Here is a 21,241-nt window from a genome sequence, read left to right as displayed (position 1 = left end):
GTTTGTTAAAATTAAGTAGCAATACCTTTGCAACATATAAAGACTGGCAAATTGCTAACACAGATGTGTGTACGAAATTGCTAAAAAAAAAAAAAACCTTGTCTCAGATGATTTTATTTGTTAAATGTCTAGGATGCTATTCATGTAAACAGTCTCTGGAAAAAACATGGAGTGACATTCCTAGAATTTTTCAGAATCCCTGAGAGATCAGCCAAGTCGATTCATTTTTACACAGCCACTGTTTTTTCAATTATTTTCGTTTGGCAGATTGTCATCTGCAGCCAACTCACATGGGGAGATATGCCTCCACTGCCACCCCGCTGTGATAGGAGCTGTCAGGGCTGAGGCTCAAAGGCTGACTCTGTAGTTACTGAAACCCATCAGCAGCTGCTGGCCTGAATGTTCTACCTCTGCTGCTCTAAGAGCTTCATCTCACACACAGAATAAGCAAGTGAGGCAGAGTGGGGAGCTGTGGTTATGTGCCTAAGGCTGTGGTCTAGCTGCCAGATTTCCCGCAAGAAAATTTAATTAGCTCCATAATTTGCAAAGTCTGAGATCCTTGAAAAGATAATGCCAAATCCATATGATTTTAAGCCAGCAATATTTGTCAGCTACAGAAGCATATTTTTTTTTGCACATATTAGCCTACATAGTATATATTTTACTTAAAATCAGGGCAATGAAACCTGTGTACGGGGCAAAAATGACAAATGATGTACAAACACTAGCCAAGGTTTTAAGTACTCACAAGTGTTTCAGAGGAGGAACGTGTGTGTGTGTGTGTGTGTGTGTGTGTGTGTGTGTGTGTGTGTTTACTGCTGCTGCTGTTGTTTGTGTACATGTAAGCCCATGCATGCATGTGTAGACACTGGCAGTCATCATCTTCTTCTACCATTCCCTACCTTATATTCTGAGATAGGGTTCCTCACTGAACTCACTGCCTGGCTAATGTGACTGGCCCATGAGCACCTCTGATCTTGGAGGACATTGGGCAGCTTCTGCATCTGCATACAACCTTATAAAACTATCACATTTTAAACAGAATAGTAGGAGTGATTGTTCAACTACCAGTATATTGCAAAATCAAGTCTTCCCTTTTATAATTGTTTTCATTAAAAGCCTAGTGACAGGGATGAGTTACATTTTTTGGACTTGTTGGACAATGAGGTATTTAAGATCTCCCCCTCCATCCCTAAATATCACAAGCTTTTGATAATGCATTTGGTTGCCTTCCGGAACTTGATGATAAGACCCATTTGCTGGAACAGAGAACTGGAAAAATCGAGCTGGTATTAACCTGGAAGCTATGTCCCAACTGGCTAGATTTCATAGTGCTGGGAAGTGCTATGAACACTACCAGAAGTTAAAAAATGCAACCGATAATCTCACTCAGTCAGGAACCTGGTGAGCTATGAGAATGATTGGCCTTGGAAGACGTGTGCATTGGTGCAATAGTAGCACAAATGTTCTGAAATCCGACCAGAAAGACTTAAGGTTCAGTCCACATGAAACCCATACCTGGCATCACTATCAAGCAAAGAAACCATGGCTAGACAGGTCAGAGACTATGGATAAGAAACTGCTGCTATTATTTAGCTAAATAGACATAGTATTAAATTGGCTATTGATGACTTATAACTATACCCATAGAGTAAGACATCTCTCAGCCCTCATCAGAGATGTTTCCATTTGCAGTTGACAATGATGAACACTAAGAGTCACAATTCATCAGGTGCAGAGAATAACAGAGTGCAGAAGGATCAGTTTGAAAGAGAGCAAATGTGTTGCATCCCCTTCCCCAAAGACAAACGAAGGTATATAATTAACTTAAAAGTCAGAGAAAGTAAATGACCACGAGGAAATAGTGTCTTCAGAACACAGCAGGGAACTTTACATATGAATTCATGGCCATTGTGAAAGCACAAAGAACACCTATATAAGTCCACTTCAGGAGGATATGCCAGCATGGAGAGGCTGGTTGTTCACGCAGCTCCTCCTCTAAGGGGCTACTGGCAAGCATTAGCTACAAAGAGAGGAAGTCAATTTTTGCTAAGAGTGTAGCCTCTGAGAAGTTAATTGTGCTTTTATGCACCGACCACACATCTACAAATATATGGGAAGAATTAATTGTCCTCAATGGGAGAGACAAACATACAGGACATAAAATTCATCAGAAAAGAAGGTGGTTCTGGGAAGAGTTGGAGGAGGGAGAAAGAATATGGTCAAAACCTGGTAAAATAAAATTACCAAAGACCTAATAGCAAAATAGTCCCCTGGTGTTAAAACATGGTAAACATGGTAAAATATGAACAGTACTTTCCAAACCCAGAGAAGAAAAAAATATTTTCCAATGAGTGAAATATTATTTTAGGATACTGAATAATGACATCCTTCAAACATGAAAGCACTGGCTTTGTGCTTTGGTTTCCACACCGCCATAGATTCCATAAAGGAAGATCCTAGGGACCACCTGTCACTCAAGCATTCATCAATGGCTTTGACCTGCCCACCCCCAAACCTTGCATCCTCTTGCCTTTCTTTTGACGTCTTCCCCCGACCATGAATAGATTACATGGGCCTTCTATCCTTTAGATTTCTCCATGTAAGTGATATCTCTAGAGAGGCAGAGGAGTGAGGAAGTTCAAGTTCAACCCAGGCCTCACAGTGTGATGACTGGTTTGTCTTCTTTCTCCACTTCATCAGTGAGCCCCTACCTGTACTATTATGATCGCTCAGCCTGGTCTCTGAAAAATCCTTTAGCTTTAAAACTCTTAAATGGTTATAGGAAAGCCTTCAGTTCCACATGACGCAGAGAAACCACAGGACAAATTGTGCCCCCCGGAGAGCATGAAGACTAGTTTTGCAGACAGCAGATTAGGACAATTGTTCAGAGAATGCTTTTATTTTATGAGGAAAACTTCCAGACCTTGTTGAAGACTTTTCAGGTCAATGGAGTATGTGTTCTGAGATGTGTTCCTCTGAGCTATTAGCCCTATCATAAGCAATGGGCAAAGCAAGTCTAAATAATGGTAGAAAATTTCATTAAGTGTCCAATAGTAGGAAATTACATTGAGTACCCAAGCATTGTGTATGACCTACTCATAGAGAAAAAAAAATATGTGCAACTGGATGCCTGCAAAACATTATTAAAAAAAATTCCTTTTTATTCTGATCTAATTTCATGAAAAATCTTTTAAGAGAAGGATTTAATAGATCTCCCTATATAAAGACAAAGGTAAATTCGAGTGAGGTGATACAGGGCTTTGGCATTCAGAGACAATTTATTGAACAAAATGTCCTTCAAATCACCTGTGCGGAAGATTATTGACTCATTCCAAATGCATAGGAGAGGAAATCAACACGACTTTAAAATTCAGGTCTCTGGGATCTCTATTATATAGTACTTGCATTAACTGGAAATTCTGCTGGCAAATATAACCTGAGATGTTTGTGGCAGAAAGGCTCTTCTTGCTGACATATACTAGCACTTGGCACTTCCCTCTGAGTTGGATGGAGAACCGAGCAAAGCATCAATTATGACTCTTAAATATCTTCCCTAGTCTCACACCTCACTGTAATATGTAAACATTGTATATGCAAGCACACACACATACACACACACACACAGAGAGAGAGAGACAGAGAGAGAGAGAGAGAGTTTCCTGTTCATCATGCCAAAAAGGGGAAGAGAATTTGACTGTTTATTCCAAGAGGACTCTACTCTGACATAAGCCACTTACCACAGTCAAAAGGAAGACATTTCTGTTTTGTGGGACTTGTGTTTTTACTCCATAAACTGATGTGGTTTCCAAAGTAACTGAACACAATAGTCCTTTGGTGTTACCAGAATGTTCTCAGTAGTCAAACAGTGTCTAAGCCATGACAGAAATTGAAAGTCTTTCTTTTTAAGTATTGAGGTGAATAGTAAGGGATTATTTTTAATAAAATCTTATCCCAAAATAATGCCCATCTAAAATTCTTCATAAGTATCATCATCCTCTTATTATTATATATCTTCCATGTTTTGTGGTATGTTCTACAAGGTTTCAGTTACCACAATACAAATTTGACTGGTTCTGAGATGCTTTTAGATTAAAAATTTGACTCTACTAGACAATATATCAAGAACATTTTACCAAAGAAGCTTCATCATGACAAAAATATCTTTTTCCTCTTAATTGCCATGTTTTGTCTCTGTAACAAGTATATAAAAGGGTACCTGTTTGCTACAAAAACCAATGAGCTGAGGCCTGAATAAGAATGGCTTCCATAGGCTTCTGTATTTTAATTTTTGGGCCAAGGTTTGTGGAACTATATTTTGGGAAGGATTATGAGGTACAGCCTTGTTGCTAGGGGTTTTTGAGGTTTGAAAAGTCCACATATCCCAGTGTCTCTCTTTCTGACTCTAACTCGTGGATCAGATGAAAGATCTCAGCTCCTGCTCTAACATCATGCCTGACTATCTGTTGTTATCCTCCCTACCATGATGGTCAGGATTCACTCTCTGAAATTGCAAGCGAGCATACAGTTAAATGCTGTCTTTTATAAGATGCCATGGTCATGTTGTTTCTTTACAGCCATATAAAAGTGATTAAGACATATTGATAACTTGAGGCATAATTCCTTGACAATTTACCATATTCATTTGGAATATCTGGTAGAAAAGTCTTATTGAAATCCATCGTAATTACTGAGAAACAAGAGGGATATTTGGGAAGACCTACTGGACAGATCTGTTTTATTCTATACACTTCTCACCTTTATTTGTCAAAATACCACGATGCCCTGTATTCATAAAACACACCTACTTCTATACTCTAAATGTGAGATACTCATCAAGCATTCCATTTAAAAGAAAACTCTGAGCATAAATAAACCATAAACCCATTAATGCACCTCTGTCACTTGGGGGAAACATGGTTTCCCATTGTTTGTGTGAAGCGTTATGTTAATTATTTCTGCTGAGATTGAGACTTAGAGAAAAGTCCAAGCTTGTCTTTCTTCTACTCATCTAGAAAAACTCATCCAATGTAGCCTAAGGCATGTCTGTGAGTCTTAATGTTTGCCTGAACTCTGACAATGCTGACTGGCATGAGTGAAAGCAGTATTTGAAAGGCACATATGTGGGCTTTGGTTCCAGGCATAATAACAGTTTATAGTAATTGATAATATTATGGTGTGTCAACAGCAGTTGACACATGGCCACCCTATGAGACAATACCACCATTATTTTCATTGATAGCTGAAGAAACAATAGAAATGGGAGGTCGAGAGGCCATAGTTATTAAATACTAGAGATGAAATTTGAATGAAGACATTCTGGTTGCATTTGGTGTTTTTGTTCATACTGTAACTCTGCCTTTCTATAATATCTCAGTTACAATAGGAGTGCTTGTCAGATATCGAATAGTTAGAGAAATTCTAAAGTCTGTAACATAATATCTAAAGTTTTAAAAGCAACTACATGATAGTCCTGCCTTTAAGGAAGTAGATGTTATTATCTTAATGTATGTTAGTACAACAAACAGGAAGAACATGCCACCTGCTAAGGCATTATCTTTGATCAGAGGATGGTTTGAAAATATCTATTCTTTAATAATTCCCAAATAAGCATGTTTGGATATTGACTTCATTTTTATTTGAATCACACATTCATTGTACAAACTCTAGCTTTATATCAGCATTTATTTCAAGCACTTACATCATGGTCTATACCCAGTACTCTATCTATTCCCTTCTACCCCACCAAGCCTTTCCTGCTGTCGGGTTTCTGTCCTGCCTGACCCCTGCAGTCATTAGGTCCCAAAGAATTCACACAGAAGTCTACATTAACTATAAACTGATTGGCCCATTAGCTCAGGCTTCATATTAGCTCCGATAATGTATATTTGTCCATTATTCTTGTCTATGCTAGCCACATGGCTCGGTATCTTTGTTCAGGGAAGCAGTTACATCTTGCTTCTTCTGTAGCTGGCTCACAACTGCTGAGAAATGGGCTTCCTCCTTCCCAGAATTCTCCTGTTCCCATTGACCCCCTCTCTACATCCTGTCTGGTTGTCCCACCTATACTTCCTGCCTGACTACTGGCCAATCAGCATTAATTTAAAATATAATTGGCAGAATACAATTGTCCCACACCACGTTACCCATTTCTAGTCAGTCCATAAAGTCATGCTTACAGGGCTTAAAGCATTTGAATGCATCTAGTTTAATATTTTTACATTTAAAAACATGTTCTTGATCATAGCCTACAGACAACAAAAGAATTATATTTAAACATTTAAAATCCCAGCATCAACAAATGAATAAGGCATATATACACACACCAAAAAAGTATAAACAAATTAAATTATAGCTTCCAGGACAAGGAAGCATTTAAGATTCATTTTATAATTCAAATGTGTCAATATAAATATAATCCTGATTAACCAAGTATTGTTTTTCCTGATCCTCAAAGAGAAATTAAATTAATTTGTTTGCCTAGGTTTTAAAACCTCAGGGAGGACAGAGGGCTCTGACTCTGCAAGCCATTTTGGCTCTAACTTGAAGTGCTCAGTTAAAACATTTGGATGAGGCATCAGCACAGATCTTTTAAAGGGCATGCACTTGTTTTGGCTGGCAGATGCATAAAACAGCTACCTCTGAAAAGATTGGCAGTTTCTTTTTTTTGTGTTTCTAACTTCAAGGCACCATTGGTATCTCTGGACTGATCTCTAAACATGGTTACCATACACTGCGAAATGCCTTATTTTTTTTTTTTCAGCAAAAATTTGTGAGCAAATTCAGTGTTTTCTGATCCACCATAATCCTCTCTTGAGCATCTAGGTTATCCCAACCCTTGCTCAACACATTCTATTGTCTCCAAAGAGATTTGTTTGAAGAATGACCTTCATGGAAAGCATTCTGCCTTTTTTTCAGATGTATTTAAAGTGCTAATCAGTCTAGGTAGCTTAATATGTAACTTCCGTAAGGCTTTGTTAAAGCTAGTTAAAATGGAGTTACGTCTCCAGATTTAAGCTGTCAGGGTTATTATTAAGATGAGAACGAAGTCTATTATTGGAGCATTAAAAGTTATTCCGATGGACTTCTGTTATTCCCACAGCAAATATGTCGTTGGCCAACTCCATAGAGCATCTTCTATATGGGTAACCATATAGTAAAGGTGGAAGCCAATGCACAGAATTACTGTGTACTGAACATGCCTTAGTTTTAAAACTAATATGAAATTTCTTTAGTTGTAATCTTGACCTGCCAGAAGTATTTTTTGAAGTTAATTTCTCTTCCGAGGCAAATACTCTAGGCCCAAAAAGTTTTCTATCATTTGAAAATGAAATAAGAATAAATATAATGCCAGTCCTGGTAGCTTCCCAGAATGCATTCTGATTTTATTTGTGACAGGTAATTATAAAATAAATGTATATATTAGAAGTGATTACCAATCTCTCAGCAATGCTGGTTGAAAGGCAAACACTGGTTGGAGAGACGCCTCTGTGACTAAGAACACACACTGCTCTTGCAGAGGATCAAAGTTTGGTTCTTAAAACCCACACCAGGCAGTTGAGAAGGGCCTATTCCATCAGCTCTAGGGAATACAATACCCTTCTGTGAATTCTGTGGGTAACTGCCCCTCCCCCACATACATAAAAATAAATATTTAAAAAAGACATAAGCTTAGCTAAGACTAAGCATATTCTTCCAAATAATAATAGCTCCTGAGACACGATTTGAGAATATTCATGTGTTCTTTCCCAGAAGGACTAGTGGGAGAGGGCTGGGTATGGCTGTTCCATCCTTTGTTCTTCTTTGCTCTGGCCTCAGTCAGGACATGGAGGTCTGCCTTCTCCACAGATGCGTATGTGAGGGTATGACATTTTCACAATGTTGAGGATCCATGGGCTAAGGAAAAAAAGCAGGAGGCTGCTTCCTTGATTCTGTCTTCAAACTGTTCATGAGCACAACCAGCAGGGAATTGGCTCAGTGATACTAGAGGCTCACGATGGCTTCCGCTGTAAAGCAAGGAAGGATTCCCAATCTACAGGTATTATACACTCTGAGTATTTTGAAGCTCTTTTAATTATTATTGGTTACTCTGCCATGCAACTATACTATTAAAAATATCCAGCACATATATTGCTTTTTAGCCTTTCCTTTTCATTCTTTGCAAATGCATATATCCAATATATTTTGATTATATCTAATTCTTATTCTGCGTCACCCATGTAGATCTGCATCACATCTCTCTTTATGTATGTATGTATGTATGTATGTGTGTGTATGTATGTATGTGTGTATGTATGTGTGTATGTATGTGTGTATGTATGTATGTGTGTATGTATGTTTGTATGTGTGTATGTGTGTATGTATGTATGTATGTATGTATGTATGTATCCATTTGTTAAACCACTGGATCCAACTATGCTGCATATATGCACATGGGCATAAGGTCATTTACTACTGGGGAAGAGAGAATCACTTTTCTTTAAGAGCACACCTACCTGGTAGTTCTCCTTATCCCATTGGATAGTTGGTAATTTTTAGCTCACACATCCCTTCTACAGACCTTTCAAAAAAATAAAAATTTCTGTGTCACCAGCATTGGTCCATAGGTGACTATTTTTAAGTAACCTTTGGATAATCTTCTGGTGGATAAACATGTAAGTTGATAGCCAGCATGAGAGAGAGCACGCACATGTGTACTACAGATGGAACCCAGGATGCTTACATGTATCAAGCATGGGCTCGACCACTTAGTTACATGGAGCCCAGACCCTCTATAGTCAATTTGACCTATCCACATGAAAATCTTTCAAATTTCCTCTGTCATCAAACCTAGAGTATGTTAATTCTCACTTGTTATGAACTGACTTACTTAAAACAAATGTAAAATGAAGAATGAAACATTTGGAGTAGAAACAGAAATAGAAAGAGCAAAGCTGACGCTTCCTGCATCTCTGCCTTTCATGCCATCCATTTCTAGAAAAATGAAAGTTTTCTCTGTCACCACATATTACCACCATGTGTCCTCTAGATTCTTTTTCTTTTCCTCCTTCTGGAGGCCTTCATACAATTAACAGTTCTCTCCATGACACATCTTTATTCTTTTCTTTTGGCTTTTGTCAGCATACTTAAATGTTGATAGGACTTCCCAAAAATTCAATGTGACTTTTGACATGTTTCCTTTACCCCAACTCTCTTTCATCATTTCCCAAGGAATTTGATTTGTACTTTTAATTAGCATTCCCAAATATTATATTCAATATATATTCATACCTAATATATTGCATATATCATATGGTGTATTGCATTTTGCATATATAAATATAAAATAAATAAACACACATGTATTTTAAGGAATTTAATACCTAATCATTCATGTACTGTTTCACCCAATCAGATTCCATTTGTTCTGTTAATGCTCATTTATAAAGTATTTATTTTAAAAGTTATTTTAAGGTATATCTGGGAGAATACATACATGATATATACATGGTAGTATGAGTGTGTGTGAACACTAGGTGGTGGTCATTGACAAAGAGAGCAGAAACTGAACTAAAGTCCCTCTTTGTAAGAGCATCAAGTGCTCCTTACCACTAAGTCATCTCTTGCTTCTAATTAGTACACATTTCTGCAGAATATTGGATGAGATAATAAGGTTTACTCATTCTGGTCATTCAAGTGCTGATGAACTATTAGACTACTTAGACCTACTATGAATGACTAAACGAATATTTTAGTCTATACATTTGGCAAATAAATATACAAAATTTTCTTGGTGCGTACCAGAAGGCAATTGAAGTTGTGAGAATGCATAGGTTCAGGTTTATTAGGTGCTTCCTAGTATCTCCAAGGTGCTCCTCTAAATTTATGTTCCAACCAATAATATCTGAGAGGTCTAGCCAGTATGCATAGAATCTATTCTTTTCTTTCTTTGTGGCAGAAATTGAAAATATTATAAATATAAATTTGCAAGAAACTAGAAAGGTTCCGATTAAAGTAATTTGCCCTTTCAAATTCCTCTATGTAAATATGAGCTTTACAGCTACTCTGGGTTTTCAGCCACCTGTGGTGAATTGAAGGAGCTGTGGAGAGAAAACTCACTTACAGTGCTAAGTTCTCTTTTCCTGTTGGCTCCTGATGCTGAGAATGTCTTAGGCATGTAGTGAACATCCTCGTATCTCTCTCAATACCTATGGACTAATTTTATTCTTTATTGTTCCTTATGTCTTCTGGACACATGTTCCATTAAAGACATAGAGCCTGCAAATGTTTTATCACCTGTGATTTTCCTTTGCATGTTCATAACTTTGTTTCTCAAAATGCACAATTATTTTTAACTCATTACTGGTATACACACATACATACATACACACATACACACATGCACACCACACACATATATGTACACATGCCATACATATATAAACACATACATATATACACCACACACATATATAAACACAGAGAGACACTCACATGCACAAAAATACATATGCACACATACACAGAGACACACACATACACACCTACATATACAGAGACGTGTACATGCACAAGATACACACATGCACACATACACACAAGCACACATACACACAAAAACACACAAACACATACAGTGGGGATGGCAGGAATAGTCTTCTTTGTCTCTTAAGTCTTTATATATTTAAATGGTCCTTAAAATATGTCAGACATGCTTATGATTCTCTAGAACAATGCTAGTATCTAATTAAAAATTATAATGGCTACAGAAAGAAAGACACAAATAAATTATTTTACATCCTTTTCATCAAATATGTATATGTGATTTATACAGATTTACACAGAATGCTTCTTCATAATTTTAAGTAAAATGCCATTTTGTCAAAATTTTTATATACATGAAATTTCACTAAATGCTTAAACCTTACATTTTGATTTAACCTTTCCATAGTCTTCTAAGACTTAACCATAGTTTAATGCAACCCCATAAATTATATCATTGACCACTATGACAGAAATTTAAGAGTAAACTCAATAATACCTACAAAGTAGAAACTATATTGAATGTATGAACATAGTAAAATTGCAACAACAAAATTTATGACGAAGGTGCCAGTTTTCTGGGTTCTTTCATAAGGGTTTAGTGTCCCACACCTTCCATAGTCTCAAGTGCTGCTAGGCTTCGGGACTGTGCATATACCATTCCAGCCTGCAAAGGTTATGCCTATGCACTCCATCAGTGGTTCAAACCTAGGATGAGCAGCGCTGCTGTTAACTCATGCCATAATTGCTTCATTTCACCTATTGGAGCAATAGGGCAACAGGTAAAGAGACAGGATGGTTCTTCGGAAATGAGTCCAAGGGATGCCTTGAGCAATAGCGCTGTTATCTGAGATGTGAGGGACGGAAGAGCTCGGGTAAAATGCAATGTACCTTGAGGAAACAATTCAAGTGTCCTTCAGATCAGGCCTTCTATTTTTTTCACACCAATGCTTTGTATCTGAGAAAATATCAGGCAGAAGCTGGGGAATTGCCCATACTGGGGAAATACTAAAATGTTCTGCTGCTGAATTTCACTTCTTTTCAAGTCAAACATCTCTTTCAGCTTGCCTAGAGTGTCTTAGAAAACAAAAGAATCTTCCAGAGCTTTTCTGTGGATAAGTACAGCTGTCTCCTCATGGAAGGAAAGGGGTTCACACACATTTCAGAGCAGCTGCCTCTTGCCCTCCCAGCTGCTTGGGAAATGAGAAACTTTTCTGGCAGCTGGCCTCAACCCCAAAGCCGTGGGTGTCTGAACTAATCCCCAGGCACCAGAATGTAGTAGGCTGCAGATACAGGAAACCGTGTATGACTTTTAATCATCCTGATCTTTGGCTCACGTAAATTCAAAGAAAGCTCATAGGGTAGGTTAGGTGACTGAGATCAGGCAGATGTCTAGGTGTTGCTGTATGGCAAAGAAGGAAACACGCACAACTTGGAGGTTAGGAATAGGGTCAGGTAGACTAGATAAATCCAAGCAAGCCTTTCCCTCTGAGCAGACGGACTTTGCTTTGCTGTGTTTGGGTTTTTATGTGTAAAGCAGAAACATGTCAACAATGATTCTGTAGGATTGTCTTAAGACTGTATGATGAACACTTATTCCATAAGACTGTCTTAAGATAGTGTGATGTGCAGAAGGACAATGGTCTGTATATACACTGTTCTCCCTGATCATCAAGTCATTAGAAATAGTAGCCTTCTTTTAACATGAGTAATCATAAAACTTGAAATAAAGAGGGAAGATGAAATTCCAAGAATAACTCCAAGTTTTCAAGCCCGTGTGCAAAGGGCATATGCTTCAAGGTTTATATAAAACTTATATACCATGCTGATAGAACTTAGTGAGGTAGGTAGCATTTCTGAATTTATCAAATACCACACCTGACAAATGTACCACAGGAGATTCTAGAGAGTTGGACAACATAGTCAAGGCAGGAAGAGGTGGACTCAAATCTGTGAGATGCCACAGCCTGATCTCCCCAGCATCTGGGACAAATGATTTCTCCTAACTAAGAAATGTCCCGGAAAAATGGTGAAAATACCTTCTCTCCCTTGCCTCGTGACTCTTTAGTCTTTTGTGAACTCTCCTGATCCACTGTTATTATTCCTCCTCTAAATACGCAGCATTGAGAGAGTGCCACATTGTAGTTTGGGAGTCATGTGCATTTAGAAAGATCCCTGCTTCCTGAATTCTGGTTGGCGACCGCAGCTCATTTCTCTGGTTGACAGACAGTCTCTAACAAGGCTTCTCCTTGGATTCTTGTGGTTAGGCTAAGTGCCCATCCATGCTTCAAGAGAGAAGAATGACTTTGGTGGTTGAAAACTGTTTTTGTGGGTAACACCCATTAAAAGACATGTGCGAGTTCGAGGCCAGCATTGTCTACAAGAGCTAGTTCCAGGACAGGCAAAGCTACAGAGAAACCCTGTCTCAAAGTACCAATATATATATATATATATGACATGTTTTCATGGATTTCATGGATGTGTGTCTCACTGGAAATCCTTGGAGTTTTACTTTCTCTTATAAATTTATTATTTGATCATTTGAATCAACAACCCTAGGTTGGAGAAATATACTAAGGTGTAGACAACAATAGAGCAGGGTCACAAAGAGAGGGGAGGGGAGGGGAGGGGAGGGGAGGAGAGGAGAGCTGCCTTCTTGGGCAAAGCTTTTAACCCAGAGGTCCAGACACGCGGGTACATTTCAATAACGCATGCCATGTGTCACAGGGGCCATAATTTGATGGTAATAATAGTTCACATACTGAAATTGGAAAGTGGTTTGCTGTTTCTACATAAATTAGTCTGTCTAAAAGGTTGCTCATCTAATTGCATCCCTTCATTCAATTGTATTCTGATATACTAGCTTCAGTGGAACAAGAAAGAAAGACAAAGCCAGCTTTAGATCTAGCTTCTCAGGAGCCAAACTAGAAACCCACTTTAATAATACAGAGACCAGCAAAATAGACCTGTTCAAAAAGAGATGCTTTCTGTGGGTGACTGTGTATCTTAACAGGGAAACAAAAATGAAAATGAAAAATCCTGAAATTATCTTGTTTAGGAACCACAGACAGAAAATGAACATCATTAATTGTTCCTATAACATCAGTAGACAAGCATACCATTTTCTAAGACTCAAAATTCCTTTTTTTTCAGTTATTTAATACCATAAGCCCCGTTCTTCATTTTATGCCCACTTCACTAATTCAAGTCATTATCTCTTTAACACGAAGTACTAAAACAACCTCCCATTGATCTCCTCAGTTAGATTCCCATTCTCTAATTCACACAAAAGTTATATTTCTTAAGCACAGTTCTGGTGATTTGCTGTTTTGTAAACATCTATATAAGAAATATAGCTCAAAGTCTGTGGTGTTGACTGTGCTGTTTTCACGTGAACGTGGTATCTTATTTTGCTCCAATCTAACTGACTCTCGGTTCCTTTCTCATCACAGTCAACAACAATCATGCTCTTCTGTCTTTGGGATGTTTTTATCGTTTTCTCAAGAGTTACTTTCCTTCAACTCATATTTATTCCTTCAGACTCGTCAAGATTGTGGCAGTGGTCCCCTATCGAGATGTCGATGATTTCCCAGGCTCTATTTCCCCGTCTCAGGAAGAGCTCATCATGAACTCTCTGTCCCCTTTGGACACACACACTGTCATTAGAGCCTTGCCACTGTGGATTGCTGCTCCCGAAGTCCTGATATTCATTGGGAAAATAGATATAAAACTAGATAATAAATAACCCAAACAATTTTTATTTGACTGTTTGCTCATGTTTAAGTGGAGATTATACCTTTTAGAAGATCCTAGAGAAATACCTCTCATTTTCTTTGATTCTTTGGGTCTGATAATCCACAACCCTTGCAGCCACATTTATCATGTTAGAGACAGCAAAATAAGGAGCAGAAGATGAATACTAATTTAATCAAAGTAGGTTTAGATTTACTGTCTAATATCAAAGAGAAATACATTAAATGACTCCTTTGATGCTGCCTGTCTGAAATCAAGAACATTTGAAAGGACAAAAGCTGCTGATTTAAATCCTTCATCAAAGATTTTTAAACATTTTAAAAGAGATCAATGATTATTAGCAATCTCAGTAAAATGGAATTGAGATGACATAGTTATTCTTAAGGGAATTTTACAGAGATGAATAGGCCTCTGGATTGAGTTTCTGTTATTTATTGTATTTTGGTTCCATTAAAAGCAGATCTGAGTGCTGTATTTGTTCTTACTTTGATACTTATATCTGATTTATTAATCAGTGTAGATGACTCAAAACACCAAAAATAGAACTGCCATATGACCCAGCTCTACAAATCCCACACCTGTTCTCAAAGAATTCTACATCATGCTACAGAGAGATTCATGAATATCTATACTTATCCCTGCTCTGTTCACAATAGCCAGGAAACTTAATCAAGCTAGGTATTCATCCACTGATAAATAGGGAATGGAAACAGAGTACATATACACAATGAAATTTTATTCAGCTGAAAGAAAAATTAAATTATAATTTAATAATTTAATAACAGGAAATTGTGTGGGATTACAGAGCTTAAGTTAAGGTCAGAAATGTCAATGTGTACAGCTCTTTCATACATGTATCTAAGCTCTAACTGTTACATGTGTGTACCAATACGTTAATGTGAAAAAAGTCCTTAGACCTGGAAAGGGGTCTTGAGACATGGTTTTTAAAAAAAGACTTTCTGTGATGCAGATGGGAATGACAACTAAGCATTTGAGGTAGTAGAGAGGAAGGGGTTAGAGTCAGGTAAACAACACAGTAAAGAAAAGATGAAGACTTGAGGTGGAAGAATAATAGAAGAGGGAGAGAAGTAGGGATTAATCAACTAAAGCCAAACATGCATGAAATCCCACAGGGAAATTTCACTTTCTGAGTTAATTAAAAAACAAAAACAAAATAATGTTCCATAACCATCTTAAACTAAAATGGTTTAATTTACCCTAGTAACACAAAATGTCAATATAAAATTACTTCTCTCTTTAGCAAAGTCCAAGTACTCAGTCTTGTGTCAAAGAGACAAAACAGGACATATGTCAAGAATCCACTGACCACATCTCTAACCTTGACATGGCTTATTGGAAGTAAGAAGACAGACTGATGACTGGAGGCTGAAGGGGACTGGTAGAGCCTTGTCAGAAGGAAGCTTGATTTATAACCTTCTAACTGATGACTCTTCCAGGCTTGCATCAAATGGTCTTTCTGGCTCTCAGCCCTGAATTTATTTAACCTTGGTGGCTCTGCCAATTTATCTGCACCTATTAAGTCTGCCTCTCCCAAGAATGCGGACCCCATCTAGGCCAGACATGGGGAACCGTCAAGTTTTTTTTGGCAGGTTGCTCCTTGACTTCAAGCCCAGCTCCATATCCTGCCTTATGTGTAAATAAGTTAGGTGCTTAGTACTCCATGTTTGTGTTGACTTCTGAGGTGTAAGTGAAATCTCACATAGAATAATAGAAAGATATTTTCAACCAGAAGTCAAGGAATTAAATGTTCAGTGTTCACTTGGTTAGCAAATAGGTTTTGTAGTTATGCACTTTTTCTGAGCTTGAATTTCTATGTGCTATATATGTTTTTTGAGTTATTTAAAAGATCACATTCAGTTATATAACATTAAGAGTCTTAATCATTATCTTTTCCTCTTGGTCCTCCTATAGACCCTTTAAAATCACAAAAGATGATATAAGATTCTAGGTTCTTATCCTTAAATTCTCATGTTTAATTTCCTTATCCAAATTACTTGCCTTTTCACACATATTACAAGATCATCTGATTTAGTATATATCAGTATTTCCCATCTCTGTCATCCCTCTCAAATTAACTACATCCTAAATTAGCCCAATGTTGTGGAACTGCCAGAGTCCCTAATGTGAGCTGTTCAATGGTAACTGGGGGCTTTCCATGAACTAAGAAGCAGCCTATACACATGCTTCTTAAGCTTTCAGAAAACTTGTAACTTTCATAATAGCAATCCAGAGAACTCCTCCCTGGGACTACCTCTCTATACTCTAAATTGTGACTAGCAGTACAGAGCACTCTAAACTATGACTAATGGTCCAGGACACTCCATATTGTGGTTAATCGTCAAAAATACTCCATATTGTGCCTACTAGTCAGAGCACTCTGCGCTGTGAATACTGGCCCAGAGCACTCCATATTGCCTCTACTATTCTGAGCACTGTATGCTGGGACTACTGGTCAAAGTACTCTATAATTTGACTGCTGGTCCAGGGCACTCTGCACGGTAAATACTAGTCCATTATAGTCTGTACTGTGAATTCTGGTTCAGAACACTCTATAGTGTGGCTACTAGTCACAAACCACTCTATACAGTTATGCTGATCCACAACACTCTAGACTGTGACTACTGATGAAGAACACTGTACACTTGTCCTCAAACACTATACTGTGACTACTGGGAGAACCAAGTTCTTTTTAGCAGGATTATTTATAACAAAGCAAGGTCTTACTTCTTCTATAAAAGGAAAGGAGCCTGAATTCAAACTTTTACATTTTGATGAATAAAAGGGGTGACTTAAAATAACCTAACAGGGAATTATATATTTTCCATTGAAAATAATAAGAATGGAATTGAGCAATAGGATTAAAAAAAAAAATAAATCGCTATGCTTGATCTTAAATGGGCCAAATCATAATGAATAGAATACTGTGCTAAAATCAACCCTAACACAATTTTATTTTATTTATGCAGAAGTCAATATTTAACATGCAAAGAACATAGTGAAGACTTTCAGAAGGAAGAATTCTAAAAAAGAATATCACAGTGCTGCAATATGAATGGACTCTACTGCCGAATGTGACCCTGCTACTAGAAGATGTAACTGCCAGGTATTGAGAGAGATTGCCACATATTATGTCATCTATTCTGAGACTATTCAAAATCATTAACAATAAAAAATTTCTGTTCTCACACACTCCCAAACAATATGAAAACCTGACAAGAAACATCACTCCATTGTGTGTTCTAGATTTGCACCCAAGTTCATAGTGATATTATTAGGGTTTGATTGTTCCACAGCCACTCAGATCACTGACAGGAAATGAGATGATTTTGGTACAATTGGGAGGTTAAATAAATATGTACTAAGAAGACACATAGGTATATTTAGCTCCTCATAAAGATACATGTTTTATAGTTTATGAAAAATAATAAATGAGAGATACACAGAATTCTATTCCCTCAAGGAACTCTTTCCTTGTTTAAGGATTATATTTTTAAGCATACCAGTTCTACAAATGACAAAACACTGGCATTCCCAGATATCCACTAAGGTTTGGTGTTATAGTCTATTCATAAATAAGTTTGTAAAATTTGTGATCACACACACACACAGACACACACATGATTTTCTTTATGGTACCCTAGCTCTTCAATCTATTCAACTAACGCTTTCTGTCATATTCACATTATTTATAAAATACTTAGATTGTGGAGCTTTAGCATCTCATTAAAATAATTAGTATTTGTTAATCTATTACAGTGCCAGAGACACTGCATCCTTTCTACATTTTATTTTGAGAATTTACCAAATCTCATAAGTATTTTACAAAGAAAACTTCCATGACGAGATGGCAAAAGAGAGTTAAGGGCCTTTTCTGGCACTACAACTCTAATCAAACCTTAGAGTAACATTTGCATACTTTAACTGCATAGCAAACACAACTTACTATGTAGTAAAACTTTGGTAAAGTCTGCATATGTTTTAAGCCATTTATTGATAGTCAGACTTCTCTGTTGTTGGTTTCATTACTCCCCCCTTTTCTTTAGATGAAGCACAGAGATTTTGGTCACATATACTATAACCAGGGCATATCCTGAACTCAGGGATGATGGGTCCACATTCTAAACCATAAAGCAGGCTCCCCAGTCCAGGCAAAATCAGAACCTAAATCTACCTGCCTAGCAGCAGTGCCTATTTTCTATACACCATTACCTCCCTAACATCAGGTATGACAGTATATAGAATAAAAAATGTGTTCAATTTCCCTGGAACATTTAAGCTGACTCTTTCCAATGCAGGAAATAAAGCTCGAGGCTGCATCTTTCCTACCAGCTGTGCAATGGAAATGTCATTTGTTATCCAAAGATCTGTATTTCTGGTCTGTAAGAGATTGGCCATGATATTAGCAAGTATAAAGTCTAAGTTCAGTTATGCAACCTGAATGCTGTTCTGGCTGGTCATCTGTCATCTTGGAGAGTCTGCTGAGTACTTCTCATCCACCTTACTTTATGCTGTGTACCTTTATTGAATTAGTCCTAGGGGGCTAAAGAGGTCGCTCAGCCAGTAAAAAGCTTGCTTTGCCAAATCCCACAAACCACATATTAAAAAGCTGGGTGTGGTGGTGTCTGGTTGAATTCCAATCCTAGTTCTGCAGAGGCAGAAGTAGGAGGATACCTGTGGTTCACTGACCAGCAATGCTACTTGGCAAGTTCTAGACCAGTCATTGGGTCATATCTGAAGAAACCAACAAAAAACCACTCTATCCAGGGAAGCAGGTAGGTCAAATGTAGATCTTTACCTTTTCCTCCAGTCTAATCCCCCAGTCCCACCCCCAGCTCTGTAGCAGACCCCCTGCTGCAGCCTCTCCATACTCTCTGACCCCATTCCCAGGCACAAAACTGCCCCTAGGGAGATGCTCTGCTTTCCTCTCTGTTGTGGACTCTCTCAGGCTCTCCCTCTCCTAGTCTACCCACATCCTAAGTATCGGCTCCCAACATTACAAACACATTTTACCTGGAACCCCCAGTGGTCATACCTATTTGGATCCCAGAAGAATTTCCTACTAGGTAACACACAGTTACACACCTAAGAATCAGAAAGGATGACAGAAACCAAGGGAAAAAAAAACACCCATCAAGCAAAGACCAAGGAAGCTAGAGATATGGCTCAGTAGTTAAGAGCATTGCCTGCTCTTCTAAAGGTCCTGAGTTCAATTCCCAGCAACCACATGGTGGCTCACAACCATCTGTAATGAGGCCTCCTGGTGCCCTCTTCTGGCCTGCAAGCATACATACAGATAGAACACTGTATACATAATAAATAAATAAATAAATAAATTTGCCGGGCGATGGTGGCGCACGCCTTTAATCCCAGCACTCGGGAGGCAGAGGCAGGCGGATCTCTGTGAGTTTGAGACCAGCCTGGTCTACAAGAGCTAGTTCCAGGACAGGCTCCAAAGCCACAGAGAAACCCTGTCTCGAAAAAACCAAAAAAAAAAAAAAAAAAAAAAAAAAAAAAAAAAAAAAAAAAAATAAAAATTTTCCCAAACCCAAAATGTACTTCAGTGTAAAAGCACTAACAATAATATCTGGGACAATATGTCATCATTCTAACTTAGCAACCCTACCAGAACAAGCCCTGTGAAGACTGTACCATCACTAAAGCACAAGACAAACCCCCTTAAATAGCTTTTATAAATATGATAGAGGACCTTAAAGAGGCAATGAATAAATCTGTTAAAGAAATCTATGAAAACACAAATAAACAGTGGAAGGAAATGAATAGAAATTTTCAAGATCTGAAAGTAGAAATAGAATCAATAATGAAAACCAAAGTTGAGGGAAATCTGGAATAAAATAATTAAGAACAGAAACAAGAACCACAGATGCAAGTCTCAAAAATAAAATACAAGAGATGAAAAAGAATCTCAGTCACTAATAACAGGATAGAATAAATGGATACCTTGGTCAAAGAAATGTTAACACTAAAATTTACTGACACAAAACATCCCAGAAATCTGAGGTACCATGAGAAGACCAAATCTAAGAATAATAGAAATAAATCGAGGAAAGAGAAGAATCCCAGCTCGAAAGTACAGAAATTATTCTCAACAAAATCATAGAAGAATATTTCTCTATCCTAAAGAAGAAGGTGCATACCATGGTACAAGAGACATACAGAATAATAAATAGACCAATCCAAAAAAATTCCTTTCATCAAATGAAAAGTCAAACACTAAACAAACAAAATAAAAAGGAATATTAATCTTCAAAGGGAAAAGACCAAATAACATATAAGGGCAAACTATTGGAATAACAAACATCTGACTTCTCAATGGAGACTTGAAAAGCAGAAGGGCTAGGCAGATGTTCTAGAGACACTTAAGAGACCACAGATGACAGAACAGAGTACTATACACAGCAAAACAGTCAATTACAAAAGATGGAGTAAACAATATATTCTATGAAAAATAAAACAAACAAAAAAAAAACAAAGTTAGGAAGTATCTACATAAGTGGAGGAAAAAGAAAACTTCAGCCTAAATAGGTCATCTCCACCCAAGAAAACACAATGAATAATAATCCCAGACCAACAAATCAAAAGAGTGAAAACACACACACACCACCACCACCACCACTACAACAACAACAAAACAATAATCAACAATGATTCTCACTGATATCTCTAAACATCAATGGTCTCAATTCTCCAGTAAAAATAGACATATTAACAGAATATATGTGAAAACAGGATTGATACTTCTGTTGCATTCATCCAACATACTCTAATATCAAGGTTATATATCACCTCAGGATAAAAAGATTGGAAAAGGATACTCTAAGCAAATTGACCTAAGAAACAAGTTGGTGTTGGTGCAAGAGAATTGTCTGTATTCTGTCAATCATGTTTTGAATAAACACTGATTGGCACGGCAGGAAGTATAGGCGGG

The 21,241-nt window shown here is 37.5% G+C and overlaps 1 protein-coding gene across 1 annotated transcript in view; it reads right to left on the bottom strand.

The window, feature by feature from the left end:
• The window catches only part of Ctnna3 (catenin alpha 3), a 1,290,503-nt gene that overhangs the window by 9,185 nt on the left and 1,260,077 nt on the right, over nt 1–21,241 (bottom strand). The window lies entirely within an intron of this gene.

The sequence above is a fragment of the Microtus ochrogaster genome, linkage group LG2 (assembly GCF_000317375.1).
Source record: "Microtus ochrogaster isolate Prairie Vole_2 linkage group LG2, MicOch1.0, whole genome shotgun sequence".
Classification (NCBI taxonomy): Eukaryota; Metazoa; Chordata; class Mammalia; order Rodentia; family Cricetidae; genus Microtus; species Microtus ochrogaster.
Note: the sequence above shows the minus strand (reverse complement) of the source record. Positions and strands in the feature narration are given on the sequence as shown.